Source organism: Macrotis lagotis, chromosome 1 (genome assembly GCF_037893015.1).
Source record: "Macrotis lagotis isolate mMagLag1 chromosome 1, bilby.v1.9.chrom.fasta, whole genome shotgun sequence".
Classification (NCBI taxonomy): domain Eukaryota; kingdom Metazoa; phylum Chordata; class Mammalia; order Peramelemorphia; family Peramelidae; genus Macrotis; species Macrotis lagotis.
In genome coordinates, this window is record NC_133658.1 from 448,820,471 (window position 1) to 448,835,957 (window position 15,487).

The 15,487-nt window shown below is 35.3% G+C and overlaps 1 pseudogene; it reads left to right on the forward strand.

Moving 5' to 3' along the window:
* Window positions 1–211: 211 nt before the first annotated feature.
* LOC141519145 (large ribosomal subunit protein uL24 pseudogene) lies at window positions 212–5,173 on the forward strand (annotated as a pseudogene).
* The last annotated feature ends 10,314 nt before the right edge of the window (window positions 5,174–15,487 follow it).

A 15,487-nucleotide genomic window follows, 5' to 3' on the forward strand; every position in this document is an offset into this window, starting at 1 on the left:
ATTCTTTTTGAGCTCTTCCACAGCCTGAGACCAATTCACATTTTTTGCTGAGCTTTGCAAAGACTTGTTTTGACATCATTGTCTTTTCAGATTATGTTTTGATCTTCCCTGTTACCATAATAACTTTCTATGGTCAGGTCCTTTTTTTTATGTTTACTCATTTTTCCCCAGTCTTTTTATTGACTTTTAATTTAATGTTAAAGTTGGGTTCTGCTCCCATATTGGAGGGGACATTGTCCCAAGCTTCAATTTTTTTGTGTGTTCCTGTGTTCAGAGCTAATTTGGAGATCTCACTTCCTCCAAGATGGTATGATCTAGGAAGAGGTGTGATCAATGCTCTCCTACCTGTGCTCTGTTCTATGAGCAGGTACAAGCACTTTTTTTCCACCCTAGAAAACCAGACCAGAGTCCCTATTCCTTCTGGTCTTTCTCCTTACCCTGGGACTAAAGCTCAGCATCTGGGCAATGCAACAAGAGTCGTGCACTCAGTGCCAGCAGAGAACCTCCTAGAATCTCCTTCTGACCAGTTTTCTGAGCCCCTCACCATCTGCAGGTTGAGAGCTCTGGAAGCAGCTATTCCAGCTACTGATTCAGTTGCCTCCAAGGTCTGCTGCTGGCTTACTGGGGTTTAGTCTGAACTGGAAGACACTTTGCTCTCATTCCAGTGAGACAAGTCTTTTTTGCTGACCTTCTAAGTTGTCATGGACTGAAAAATTGTTTCACCTTATTCTTTTGTTAGTTCTGCTGCTCTAGAATTAATTTTGAGGTGCTATTTTAATGTTGTTTTGGGGGAATTTGGGAAAGCTCAAACAATTCCAGACATTTACTTCCTTGCTATCTTGTCTCCATCCTAGTAATGTGTCTATAACAATTGATACTTATTCATGAATACTATTTATTCAATGGCTCTAGTTAATCAGAAAGCAACAATGAGTGAACTGAACCATAAAAAACAAACATGTAGTGTCCTACCTAAGATCAAGTTATATAGAGAATCCCAAGAAGTTCCACTAATATAGTCCCTACTGTTCACAATTAATCTTTTTGAAAAAATGATTTAATAAATAGGCATACTGTGTAAGAAATACACCCTCAAAAGATAGACAGCAAAGATACAAATGATCTGGCAAACAATCTTTATCATCAATAATATTAATTTTTGACTCTTTATCTGACAAAATTACTCCCTGTAGGATACTTACTGCACCTACTCTACATCTTTCAGCAATGCAATCAAATGTTCCCAAACATCAAAAACTTTTGCTTAGGACAATGGGCACAGATCTCAAAAAATACCTATAAATAGAAGTTTTGGCAGTGGGTCTAAAAGATATTGTTACTCTATTGATGCAAGAAGGCCTCTACATTCCCTTTCCTCTCACCAGCCAGAATTCACAGTTCCTGCATTATTCATGGTTCCTCCAGTATTCTTTATGCCTCCAAATACTTTGGGGATGGAGGATAGACACCTACCATTGGGCCTGTTTAAATATCATAGGGGAGCTTTTCTCTTCTGTGGTGTGGCTGAGGTCAAAATGAAGTTCAATCCTTTTGTGATCTCTGACTGAAGCAAGACCTGCAAAAGGCATTTCAATGCCCCTTCCCACATATGGAGGAAAATTGTCTTCTTCTCTAAGGAGCTGAGACAGAAGTACAATGTCTGCTCCATGCTCATTCAAAAAGATGATGAAGTCCAGGTTGTTCAAGGACAATACCAAGGACAGCAAATTGGCAAGGTAGTCCAAGTTTACAGAAAGAAATATGTCATCTACAATGAGCATGTACAGTGGGAGAAGGCTAATGGTAAAACTATCCATGTGGGCATTCATCCCAGCAAAGTGGTTATCACAAGGCTAAAACTGGACAAAGATCACAAAAAGATGCTTGAACAAAAAGCCAAATCTCACCAAGTAGGAAAAGAAAAGGGCAAATATAAGGAAGAAACTATCGAAAAAAATGCAAGAGTAAAAATTATATGGCTGTAATTAAATTGCGAGAATTAACAAAAATAAATAAATAAATATCATAGGGGAATAATTTTGAAGGAATAGCTTCTGCTTGTGGTGGATGCTCTAAATAGAGCCCAGATGGCAAGGTATGCCAAATACAGTAAGATAATAAACATGGGGCAGAGAAGTTTGACAGTGAGAAGTTTCCTCATCTATTGCCTTTCAGGGATGATATAGGGAAATACTGTATTCGTCTAAACAGTGGTTTGCTAGTAAATGTTTAACCTGGAACAAAAAAAAAATAAAGTACTCATGACATACTTTTAAATTTAATTTGCATTATAACATTTTCTCCAATATTTTTTTTAGGTTTTTGCAAGGCAAAAGGGGTTAAGTGGCTTGCCCAAGGCCACACAGCTAGGTCATTATTAAGTGTCTGAGATCGGATGTGAACCCAGGTACTCCTGACTTCAGGGCTGGTGCTTTATCCACTATGCCACCTAGCTGCCCCCAACATTTTCTTAAGGCTAGAAAATCAATAAAACCATCAAACTCAGATTTGTGATTTGCTGATTTTCAAAGTGTAAATAATCACACTGGAAATAAATCAACTCTCCCAAAGCTGTACAAGCTAGTTCCAGGACATCTTTGACCTAGCATCATCTCTCACCCTACAGTTATAGACTAGTAAACTTTAAATGTCTCTGCATAGGTGTCAAAATAGATGATTCTCCCCTTTGTGTACTCTCAGCTAATCAGAGGGTCAAAATGAACAAAAGTTTGTGTCAAGTATCAAACTGATCCCATTGTGATTATAACCCTACTGATAGGATACACCATAAAGACCACCTTTTTAATACTGAGACCCCTGCTCTGGTGATTGTAGAGGACTTTAATCCTATTTTAACAGTCCAGCTATAAGAAAAATCTGATTGAGAGACTGGTGACCCAAATGAGACAATAGTAGAATATCAAATACCCAAATTATATCTCATTCATTATGCCATAGCGATGGGATCACTCTTGGTGGCTATCTGAGCAGTCAGTCCCATCAGATTGTAAAATGGGGCACATCCTGTTTAGAAGCAGAAATAAGGTCAGGTCTAAGAACCCTTGGCCAGATCAAATGTGCAACTATTAAACAGAAGCAGGACCTAATTACAGACAGACAGGTGGATCTCCAGTCTAAGAGATAGGATAGATCTGATTAACCCTGAAGCTTTTCCTTATTCCCCTCAACCACTAGTGGCCTCCCTTCCAAACTACCCTGCCCTTAAGTGTTTTTTATATATTTATATTTACATTGCTTTATATTTATTACATATATTTATATGTATAATCATGTACCCATTAAGATATAAATTCCTTGCCAGTAGAGCTTGTTTCTTTCTTTGTACTTTTGTCTCTGATGTCCAGCACAGAATCTGATGCATAGTAAATGCTTAATTTGTTAATTAACTCATTGATTGATTAAGGCAGAAATACAACTTTATTTTGTTCTTTATGCCTCCAAATATAACATAAAGAACAAAACAAAAATATGTGTATAACATATACTTGCATATATAGCAGTGCAGCCTAGAGCAATAATACACACATAATGCTGCCTATATAAACATAAACTGATAAAGCAAAAAATAATAGGAATAGCAGACTGCATTCCTGCCTTCTGGAGGAAGCCTCTCTTGGCAGCCCAACTATTAAGCTAATAAGGCCCTCTCAGAGGACCTTCACCTCCACTGTATGTGTCTTAGCATTTCCCCTTGAGGGCAGGACCAGGTACGGTTTGGGGTTTTTTGCCTTTCTCTTTGTTCCCAGAGTTCAGTCCAATTCCTGGTAAACAGTAAACACTTTATAAATGCTTGTTGACTGGCTTCCTAACATTAAGTATACTGTGGTTACAGACACATTACATTTGCCAAGTTTTCCTCTATATCCTCACTCAGAATCCCTGGTTTGCTTCAAAGCTCAGCTAAAACATGCCTGCTGCTAATGTTCTCCTTCTTTCCTTCCATTTTTTTTTTTTTTTTTTTTAGTTTTTGCTAGGCATTGGGGTTAAGTGGCTTGCCCAAGGCCACACAGCTAGGGAATTATGAAGTGTCTGAGGCCGGATTTGAACTCAGGTACTCCTGAATCCAGGGCTGGTGCTCTATCCACTGTGCCACCTAGCTGCCCCCCCCTTCTATCTTCTTGTCATTAAATTATCTGATATTTATATGATATACAGGTTGCATATACTTATCTTTCATACACTTATCTATGCACCTCTAGTCTCCCATACATAATGTGAGCATTATGAGAGCTGGGATTGTCTTTTATGTTTTTAATATCCCTGATGTCTTTATGCAGTAGGAACTTAAATACCTGTTGATCGATTAACATATGCCTCTAGTTGACCATCCTCCAGTGGTTTTTATCTAACTGTATGAGTAACCACTTCTCCCTCTTTTCTGGAAGCAGGACAAGGAGGTGACCACTGGTAACCTTGGTGTTTCTTCTGTAGCACCCAAAGTTTGCAAATGGCTTACAATGACCATTGCCATCCACAGACTACAGACCACAGACCCAATATTGAAGTTGCGGATGGTCTAGGTTGATTTCTTATGTCTTCAAACTTTTATGGATGCCTCTGTTACCCAAAGTCTGCCACAAATGGAATATTAGAGGAAAGGATATTGTCAGGATTCCCCTGCCAATACCATCCCTCTATTTTTATTCTTCTCTTTTTACTATTAAGAAACATCCTGTTTTCCAGCAATATATCCAACATACCAACTGTGTCCTGAGCTTGATATAACAACAGTTCTTTGTACTTGCCCTCTAGAAAAACTGCTGCAGCAAAATCCCAGAATTGTTTTACATTGGCCTCATGGTCCCTTAGCTCATTCAAGTACCTGCAGGAACCATGTTTTGGTCATGAAACTCTGCTAAGAATCAAACTAGATTTGTCAGTTATAAAAATATATCTTTAGGGATTTTCTGAATTAGAATCAATTTTATATATACGAAGTATCTTGTCTCAATGTGAAGCTCCATGATGTCTTACATGTATTTTCCTACAACTTTCATCTCTTCAGGAATGCTAGATTGTATTATGAGTTCCAATAATTTCTAGAATCTAAGCTCACACTTTCCTGAATGTTCTGGAAAATACATCACATTTTTCCAAGTGCTCTAAGTTGCACAGAGAGTACTCTTAATGTTCCTGTCACTCCTATGTATTAGGTATACCCAATATCAAGAGTCCCTTATGGTATTTTATAGCAGCATTATAACTCTTTGACAAGGGCGGCTAGGTGGCTTAGTGGATAAAGCATTGGCCTTGGAGTGAGGAGTACCTGGGTTCAAATCTGATCTCAGACACTTAATAATTACATAGCTATGTGGCCTTGGGCAAGCCACTTAACCCCATTTGCTTTGCAAAAACTTAAACTCTTTGACAAACATGGTATTAATTTTAGTTTAAATTATACATGATACATCAATCCATACTTTAGTACATTTCTTTTTAGATTTTTCAAGGCAATGGGGTTAAGTGGCTTGCCCAAGGCCATACAGCTAGGTAATTATTAAGTGTCTGAGACTGGATTTGAACCCAGGTACTCCTGACTCCAAGGCCGGTGCTCTATCCACTGTGCCACCTAGCCTCCCCACTTAAGAACATTTTTATATAAGATCATTTTTAAAAACATTTTTTTTTTAAAGTTGACCTAAAACATACACACACACATGGCAAATCATGGTCTGAAAAAAAATGCCTCCAATGAATCAATGTAGTATTAGGACATTTCATGAGTCCCATCTTGGGACACCATCTGTTGTACATGTTCTTCCTAGCATTAAAAGCTTCTCCAAATTCAGCAAACTCTGGGTCTATATCTACTTAAATTCGTAGTTCACAAATCTTCAATTTATTTCTACAGTCAGAGGACATATTAGCTCAAAGCAAAAGCATTTGAAATGGTAGTATATGAAAAGTCTCATAAAACCAAGATACACACCATCTACTGAGAGAGGACACATACATAGAAAGTATTTGTGTCCAGAGAAACTCATATTTGTGGCCTCAAAACCCATTTAAGGGGATGTTGCTAAAGAATAGTAGCTTTCCTGAGCCCCCCAAGGTCATTTGTGTCATGTAAATAAATGGGTATAGTCAAGCAAGAACAAAAAGGTTAGATGGGGCTTTGTACTATGTCTCAAATTTTTTGTTCCAAATTCCTGTCTTTCATATGAAAGTGTGGCAGGCTATATCCTCCCCAGACTTTGAGCCCTCCATCTTACATTACATTTGCATATTAAATGCAAATTCCCTGATTAGGAACCTGAAACTCTGGGTATTTACCTGAACTAGAAGAAGGTAGCAGATGGGCCAGTGCTAATTCTTACTGGTATATTCTTGACATCTTAGATATTTCCAGCTCTTTGGGGTATGGGCAGCAATGAAATCATGGTTAAATGGTAATTATGTAGTATCTTTGCCAAGAAGAGGTAAGGATACCTTTTAACAGACCTCTCAGTGGGAATAAGGATAATAATTATTCTCCTTTTACATTTGGGTAACCTAAGAAAAAAGACAACTGATTTGCCCAGGGTTATTTGATGAGCTAGTAGAGAATCTGGAAATAGGCTTCTTTACTTGATCTCAGAATGTTTTCCTCCCAGCCTAGTGCTTCCAAAAGTAAAGCTTTATCACTCCATCAGAACTGATAGGAGGGAAATAATTGTCTGACTATGGACAACATAATATCACATATTAAAATTGAGAAAGATTTTCCAGATCATATTATCCAGGTCACCTAGATGGCGCAGTGGCTAGAACCCCATCCCTGGAGTCAGGAAGACCTGAGTTCAAATCCAGCCTCAGACACTTAATACTAGCTGCATAGCCTTGGGCAAGTCACTTTAACCCTATTGCCTTGCAAAAAACAAGCAAAAAAAAAAGATCTTATTATCCAACACCTTCGTTTCATCCACAAGAAATCACCCTAAAATAATTTCCCTGGATTCCACAGCAAATTAGTAGAATGCTAGGACTTCCTTCTGGGAGGGGGAGGGAGGGGATGGAGGAGAGGAGGGGGAGGGTATAGAAGTTGTTCAGGATCCCTTTATTCTTTTCATTGTGCAATGGTGTGGAATGCAGGGCGCTCCTGTCATGGATAAAAGGCTATGACAATTTTGATCCCTATCCTTGAATCAAATGGTTTTAAATTTAAAATGTCATGTGGTCAAGATTAATGAAAACCCACTCAGTATTTTAACGACGAGCCATGAGAAACTAAAGCCTTTCTTTCTTCATTCAAAAGTATCAGTTATTATTTAACCATGACATTCTTAGGCTTAGCAAATTTTGTGTTAGCACAAAATCAAAGTATAACCTGAGCAGCCTGTATTCCATACAAACCACTGATCTCAGAGCTGACTTTGATCTAGGGATTATGGTTTGGGTCCTGGTTACCTGAAGGGATTACCAGCTTCCTCAGGCCCCTTCAGAGAAGCTGGGAACATCTGGGTAGAAATATTTCAAGTACATAGCTATATACATTTCAGAGTATTTCCCATTACCTCTTAATTGAACCTTTAAAAAGTGGGAGGCACTTTATATCTCCAGTACTCTGCCTTGATTCTACCTTGATTTTCTAGAAAATATAGGACCCAAAAGAATCACTTTATTCCAAGATGGTAGGATAATAATAATAAAAACAATTATAATAGTACCAAGCATTTATCTAATGTTTTAAGGTTTGCAAAACACTTTATTAGCATTATTCCATTTTATTCATTCAAAAAATCTATAAGGATTATTGAATCACAGAGAAGGAAACTGAGACAGACTGAGACAGAAACTGAAGCAACTTGCTATAAAATTTCTTCCTTATGTTCTGTGAGTCTGAAGGAGGGAAAAGATGAGAGACTTGACATTTCTGGATCTACTTAACCCTTTAAAATATGGTCTTCTGAGACATTCTTAATATAATATATGAGTAGTAAAGAGGTCCTCTGCAGTTTTAAAATGTTTCTAGGTGAAAACAAGTATTTAGTGTATATTTTGAATCCTAGCTCCTGAGGATCTGATGAATAGGTTCCCATTTTGGAGTGGGTCAGGCTGAATAAAAAGATTACTCATATCACTTGCTATCTAGGATTTCTCTATCAAGCAAACAGAAGGCTAAATGTAACCAAGAACTCAAATTCTTAAGAACTTATTTCCTAACTCTTTGGAGATTGACAGCTTAAGAAATCATTCTGTTTTTTCTTGTCTTACATGTTCATGAACAATGTCACATTCTTATGAACTCTAAAACCCTTGGGCTTAGACAAGCTGTAAAAATCTTTTTAGATGGCACAAAGACTATAGAGGATCTCAAGACAATATTTCTTAGATTCCACATCAGACAGACTATTGAGTCACCCAAAAGTCAGCCAAAAAAGAAACTTTACCATCTGGTGAACAATTCTTTTTTATCACTGATTGTAAAAGTGCCACTTGACATTGTTTTAATCAAATGCTTAGTCTATATTTTAATTGAAAACTTTTAAAAATTGTTTTTTTTAAATGAATAAAAAAATGACAACTTTCACTAAATTGGTTGTTGTCACATTTAATGACCCCCTTGCCTAAACATTTTTCTGAGAATCAAGGAAATAAGTGGTAGGATGTTTAACTCGTTTAGTTTAAGCTTGCACACTAAGTTTAAGTTAATAGATAGTTTTGTTGAAATTTTTTCTTGACATTTTTTTTTTTGCAAGGAAATAAGGTTAAGTGGTTTGCCCAAGGCCACACAGCTAGGTAATTATTAAGTATTTGAGACCAGATTTGAATTCAGGTACTCCTGACTCCAGGGCTGGTGCTCTATCCACTGTGCCACCTAGCTGCCCCTTTTCTTGACATTTTAAGAACAATAATTCAGCTTTATTCTAGCAGATAATGTTTATAGCATGTGTTCCTCTTCAGAAAAAAAAGAAGAAATCCTTCCAGGATACACATGGCATGTATATGTTCTCGGAACTAGCTTATAATGATTCTTTTCACTACATTTTATTGATATCTTTTGTTGCAAGCATAATCATAGTTTTCAGTAGTATCTCTCCTCCTCCCTCTTTATAACCAATATACCTTATCATCAAAATATGCCCAGTATTCAAAACAGATTCTCTTATTGGCTCTATACTTGTCTTATTCTTCACCCTAAAGTTGTCACCTCTCTACCAGGAAGTAGAGAGTGTTTCATCTCCAAACTTTTAGAATCATGGATAGTCATTGAACTGATCACAATTGTCACAGGTTTCAAAGCTGTTTGTCTTTCTAGTGTTATTACTATGTAGAATGTTCTGCTTCTATTCATTTCATCCTTCATGAGTTAATAAGTCTTTAATAAGATTTGTTTTTTACAGTATTGATATTACAATCTGAATTGTTCTTCAGAATCTGCTTATTTCACTTTGCATCAGTTATGTTTTCCCATGTCTCTTTTTAATCACCTATTTCTTCATTTTCTTATAATTGTTTTATGTCACATTCATACATCACAATTATATTAACCATTCCTTAATTGCTAGTGTCACTTTTTTGCTTTTCAGTTTTTCTCCATAAAAAGGACTACTACAAACATTTCTATATATATAGGGACTTTTTTTTTCCTATTTCTTTGATCACTTTTGGGTATAAGTAGCTCTCAAGGGAGGATGGATGAACAAACAATACTTTTCTTTTGCAAGGCAAATGGGGTTAAGTGGCTTGCCCACTTGCTAGGTAATTATTAAGTGTTTGAGGTCAGATTTGAACTCAGGTACTCCTGACTTCAGGGCCAGTTCTCTATCCACTGTGCCACCTAGCTGCCCCTCAAAACAACACATTTTTAAGTTTAATTTGAATTATTAATATTTTCTTCATCACTTTCTTCAGACAATAAAAAATAAATAAATCAAGCCCTGATTTGCTACTTTTGTCAATTTCAAAAGTAAAAAAAGTTCTCTTTGAAGATTTAACATTTAGTTCTCTTGAAACAGTATGAGCAAGCTCCTGGCTAGGCCTAGTCAGAAGATAGTTCAAATTTAGTAATTTTTTGTATACAACTCCAAATTGTTTTCCAGAATGTTTATACTCATTCAAAAAATCTACCAATTAATGTCCCTATTTTTTCACATCCCCTTCAATATTAATCATTTTTCTTTTTTGTGATCTTTGCCAATCTGATGGGTATGGGATAGAATCTCAGAATTTTTAATATTTGCAATTTTCTAATTAATGATTCAGAGCATTTTTTTCTTTTAGCTATAAGTATCCTAGATTTCTTCTCTGAAGAATGGACTTATCATATCCCTAGACTATTTATCATTTGGGGACCAGTTCTAATTCTTATCTGAATTAGTTTTTATACACCTTGAAAATGAGAACTTTTTAAGAGAAACTTGTCAAAGATTTTTTCCCAGTTAGGTTTCCCTTTTAATCCAATTTTAATTTTATGTAGTAAAATTTATTCAATTTGTTTTCTTGATTTTTCGCTATCCCTTACTTGGTCATGAACTTTTTTCCTATCCAGAGATCTGAATTTTTTTTCATGTTTTCCTAATTTGTTGATATGATCTTTTTTTATGTGAGTCATATATCAATTGGAGTCTACTTTGGAATAAGGTGTAAAGTATTCATCTAAATTTAATTTCTTCTAAACTATTGTTTAATTTTCCCCAGCAATTTTTGTCATAGAGTGGATTCTTATCCAAATAACTTTGGAATTGTTATAAATTATATTATTGTCTAACTCACATCTCTCCACTTTCCCATAAGAACAGTATATAAGAAACTTTATCAAAAGCTTTGCTAAAATCTAGGTAAACTATAGTCATATCTTCCTACTCATCTAATAAGGTAGTAGTCCTTTAATATAGTAAATGAGATTAGTATGACATGACTTGCTCTTCTGGCTCTTAATAATTACCACTTAACCTTTCTAAACCTTTCATCAATCATGTCTGTAATAATCTGGTCTAGAATTTTCCCAGGTTTCAAAAATCAAGCTCACTGGCCTATAGTTAACTGATTCTACTTTCTCCTTTTTTTTTTTTGGAAATCAGGACAGCATTTGCTTTTTTCCAATATTCTGGTTATCTTTCTCATTTCCATAATCTTTTGCATACTCATGATAGTGATTCAGCAATCATATCTGCCAGTTCTTTCAGGACCCAAGGATTTGGTTCAAATGTATAAGGTGACTTGAATTCATCAAGGGAAGCTAGATATTCTTTTACAACATCCTGAATTGTATTTAAGATCAACTCTGGGTCTTTTTTTGCCCCATTACTTAAAGTGTAAAGGTCACTCTCCTTTGCAGAGAAAACAGAAACTCCAATTTCTTTCTGTTTGTCAGGTGCCATCATCTCATCCATTCCTAGCAAAAGTCTTATACATTATACCAGCAACAGAAGGCAGAGAAAGTGGAGGAGCAGGGCTAGAAATCCTTTCTGTTGTCCTTGGCTTCCCTCATTAGGCTAAGTACATTCTGAGTTTCAATATTTCTCCTATAATTTTAACAGGATCAAAGATATGCTCTTACAATCATCTTTGGTTATCTGCTTCCTTCTTTGGTGCATTTTTTTAAAAAAGCTCAGTCAGTGTATTACCTGAGGAGTCCACATTGGTCACCAGACAGATTCAATTTTTCCTCCTTGCTGGAATTATTTTCTTTCAGATCTTTAGAATGAGTATCTCCAGTCTATCCTATCTTTCCCTCAAGTATTTTATTCCATGAGATCTTACCTAAAATTTGCTTCCCTTAAATTTAGGGGAATATTTCCAATACTTCTCCCATTCATATAACTTTCTCCTTGGAAAGGTCTAGCATGACACCTATATTCAAAATGAAGTATTATATATAACTGTTGGCCTCCTGCTTACATCCTCTTCAATTCTCAAAGGAGTCTTCAAACTGCCCACTACATCCAATAAAACAGGTTTTCTTCTATGCTTCAGCACATTTTTGGGGCCTTTTCCATATTCAGTTGATTTTCTTAGTTTACTATAAATTGATCACATAATCATTCTGCCCTTGTGCATTCTCTCAGTGTACCTGACTGGACTCAATGAAGTTTTAATAAATAAAGCTTCAATATATAATAGGATAGAGACTAATAATTATATTTTCACTTTTAGTCAGAGCCTAATGGTGCCCTTTGTCTGAGCCAGTATATTTTTTCTACCTGACTTCTCAGGGTTCATTGGTCTCTTAAACATAGAAATCAAGATAGAAATGAGATAGATTCTGGATCTATGAAAAAAGGACAATATATATACAGTCTCCAAATGAATCATTTAATATATACATACTAAACATCAATCAGATAATGTCTTCAGAATAGATTTCCAAAGTATCTTATAATAATGTCACAACTCATTATATTTTATTAAATAAAATAAATTATAGATCTCTTTAAAGCTCAGAGGGTTGCTGAATATTTCTATTTAGAAGAGAAGTTAGGAGAAGAGTTTCCAAGTAACAATGCATTTTGCTTTTAGAGCTTGAATCCCTGTTGACTTTATTAAGGTTGGAACAGAATTCTAATTTTGAAAAAATTTCTTTGCATTATTACTCTATGAATATGTTTAAGCATATTAAGGAAGCTAGGCTTTCAAATATTTAATTTCAAATTTAATTTCAAATATTTAATTTAGAAATTCCTTCCAACAGTGCAAATTGCAAACTCTCCTTATCAATATTCTCCCACAGATGATCCATCCAAACTTCTCGAAGGCTTCCTTGATTTTTCTCAATATAAAAAAGGTAACAATAAAGCACACTGCTGCTCATCTACCTCTTGTTCCTCATTTTCTTCAGTTGTATAGCTCTTCTTTCTTTCTCTTTGTTAAACGACTATTTGATGAGATCCTTTGCTCCTATTCTTCTGCAGTTCTTTGGTTATATGATGCAGTCTGCTTATATACAACATAAACTTTTCCATTGCCCCCTTTGTAAATACTCAACTTCAGTTCTTCAAAGGCAGTGGTATTCCAGATTTTCCATACAACACCACCAGCAAATGTTTGTAAGATGAGTCTTTGTAACTATAGAAAGCTTGGGTCAGTAAAAATACTTTGCAAATTCCTTAAAAATCATCTCTTTTTTCAACAATATACCTAGCCCATTGTCCTTTAGTATTATCACTCCTCTTTTCAAAACTCAAGTGACTCCCTAATATATCCACAATAAATTCTAGTAGCTCCCCAAAAGCCCTTAAGGGTTTAGTTCCTCAAGCATCCAACATAAAAATCCCTGTAATTTTATTTCTTCCCTCCTTTCTAGTCTTTTTACCCTTTACTCTATTCCATAAACTCTATAATCCAGTGACACTGGCTTTCTTGCCAGTTCTTTCCTTCTTTATGGAGGACACTGTACCTTTTATTGTCTGTTCCCCACAACGGGAATTCTCTACCACCTTTTCTTAGCCTCTTTTGAAGAATTCCTTCAATTCTCAGTTCAGATTCTGCTCTCTGGAAGAGGCCTTCCTACTCTACCTCAATTCTAGTATCTTCTTTGTACACATCTAAATTATGCAAGCATTTGCATGTTGCCTTCCTCATCAGACTTTCAGTTTCTTGAAGTCAAGCACTTTTTTTGGTGTTGGCACAGTACCTGCAACATGTCATTTAATCATTTTTCAGTTACAACCAACTCTTCATGACTTTCTTTTGAGTTTTCAGAGATCTAATAATGGTATGGCCAGGTCAAAGAATATACACAGTTTTATAACTCTTTGGGCATAATTCCAAATTACTCTCTAATCAGGTTACCATTCAACCAATAGATTATCAATGTTTCAGTTTTTCTATATCCCCTCCAGCATCTGTCATTTCCCCCCCTTCTAATATTTTAGCCAATCTAGATGTGAGATGAGTCCTTATAAGTGTCCTAAAGTGCATTTCTCTTAACAAATATTTAGGGCTTTTTTCATATAACTAAACATAAACTTGCTATCTTCTTCCAAAAACTGCCTTTTCATATCCTTTGATCATTTATTGGGAAATGGTCTTATTGGGAAATGACTCATATTCTTAACAAGTTTCACAAAATTATCTATATAGTTTGAGATACAAGGTTTTTATCTGTTACAAAAATCTTCCCCCCCCCCCAATTTTCTGCTTTCCTTCTAATCTTGGCTATATTTGTTTTATTTGCACAAAGCCATTTTAATTTTTTATTATATAAATATTTTATTTGTTTTCCAATTATATATTAGAATAGTTTCTATCTATCATTTTTTGGTAAGGTTTTGAATTTTACAATTTTTCCCCCCACCTTCCCTTTCCTCCCCCTGCCTCCCCCACAGAAGACAATCAGATAATCTTTACATTGTTAAAACCCTTTTAATTTAATGTAATAAAAATAATCCATTTTATATCCCACAATGTTCTTTTTTCTTTGTAAATTCTTCTCTTATCTATAAATCTTATAGGTAATATATTCCACATGCCTCTAATTTACTTATGATATCTCCCTTTATATCTAGATCAGAATATTTTTAAAATAATCAACAAATGATTAGCTTATTGTATTCTTTATTTTACATCATTCATTCAGTGGTAAGATGGTAAAGCAAATATTCCATTTGTAAAATTCTGTTTGTTTTCTATTAATATCCTCAGTGAGCAGGCCATCTATTTGTGTATATAGATGACCTTCATAAAGATTTTATATAGTTGAGAGAACAGTCAGGTTATTGATATTTCCTCAGTCATCCCTTTTGAGGATGGGGTTTTTCCCCCTCTTCTTTTAGTAAATTAGTTTGTCATAGTTATATGGCTTCTAATATGGATAACTTTAATACACACCTGATCAAACCTCATAACTTTTCCCATCTTTGTACCCTTTAGTGTCATTTCTGCATTTTCCATAAGCCATTTTAGGAACTAAGATGTTAGGGTCCAAGTGTCCAATTATCCTTGATAGGAAAGAGTTTGTTGTGATGATTTTTGCAAATAGTTTGCATTTTTCTTCTTTTTATATTCTTTTCATTTTCATCTTTGAATGTTCTTAGGGTAACTTTTTTATTCTCCACTGCTTTCTCTTATTTAGGAGTTGATACTAATCATTTTCATCCATCGTCCTTCTTCATGAAATTATAAAGACAACTTTTAGTTATAACCTGGTGTTGCCTTTGGCAACCATGTCCCTCCATTTAGTAATTAGCTCCAATGATTGTTGAGTAAGATGGCTTTTTGCTCTTTTAATTTCCTTTTTGTTACAATTAATTTGCATTAGTTTAACATGATAAAATTATCATAGTGTGGGGCAGCTAAGTGGTGCAGTGGATAGAGCACCGGCCCTGGAGTCAGGAGTACCTGAGTTCAAATTCGACCTCAGACACTTAATAATTACCTAATTGTGTGGCCTTGGGCAAGCCACTTATCCCCATTTGCCTTGCAAAATCCTAAAAAAAGAAATTATCATAGTGTCAATATCATTTCTATTGTCCATTTAAAATTTTTTTCAATAGTTTTTCTAATTTGGAGCTAAATCTCCATTAAAATTCAATTAAATATTATA